At 47.1% G+C, this 842-nt stretch overlaps 1 protein-coding gene across 1 annotated transcript in view; it reads right to left on the bottom strand.

Annotated features, from left to right (window-relative positions):
• Positions 1 to 842, bottom strand: part of Nup210l (nucleoporin 210 like) — a 109,083-nt gene that overhangs the window by 88,710 nt on the left and 19,531 nt on the right. The window lies entirely within an intron of this gene.

Genomic DNA, 842 nt, shown 5'->3' with positions numbered 1-842 from the left:
CAAAAAAAAAAAAAAAAAAAGATCCTGAGACAGGAGGATCAGAAGTTTGAGGCCAGTTTGGCTACAAAGAGGGACTCTACCTTAAAAACCAAAATAGATCCAGAGCTGGGGAGATGGCTTAGCCAGCACAGCCCTTGCAGACAAGCATGAGGAGCCAAGGGCATGCTGGTATGTTTGTCATCCAAGCTCGAGGGAGTGAACAGCTGGATCCCCAGGAACAACCTGATCAGTGAGCCTCAGGTCACTGAGATTCTGACTCCAGAAAGAAGGGGAGTGGTTCTTGAAGGGCGTCTTAGGACGGCCTCTGGTCTTCACAACCGCACCAGAGGAAAACCCACACTAAAACAAGTACGTAAGTAAATAACAGTTGAGGGTATAGCTTAGTAGTAGAGTACATGCATGCAACCCCAGTACTAGGTGACTGAGCTTGGAGGATCACTGTAAGTCTGAGGCCAGCCTGCCTACAAAGTGAATTCCAGGCTAGTCTGGCCTACAGAGGAAGATCCTGTCTGGAAAACCTATGGACACAGTGGCACACGCCTTTAATTCTAACACTTGGGAGACAGAGGCACGAGGCTCTCTGTGAGTTCAAGGCTAGCCTGGTCTATATAGTGAGCTCAGAGCTATAGAGAGAGACCCTGTCTCAAAAGAAAAACAAAACAAAAACCTAAAAAACAGAGGCTGAGAAATGGCTCAGTTGTTACATGCTTGCTGTGCAAACTTGAAGATCTAAGTTTAGTTACCAGTACCCATGTAAAACAGTTGGGCACAGTGGATTGCAGAGCTAGGGAGGCAGAAAGTCAGGAGGACCCATGTAAAACAGTTGGGCACAGTGGATTGCA

Source organism: Microtus ochrogaster, unplaced genomic scaffold, assembly GCF_000317375.1.
Source record: "Microtus ochrogaster isolate Prairie Vole_2 unplaced genomic scaffold, MicOch1.0 UNK16, whole genome shotgun sequence".
NCBI lineage: Eukaryota > Metazoa > Chordata > Mammalia > Rodentia > Cricetidae > Microtus > Microtus ochrogaster.
Note: the sequence above shows the minus strand (reverse complement) of the source record. Positions and strands in the feature narration are given on the sequence as shown.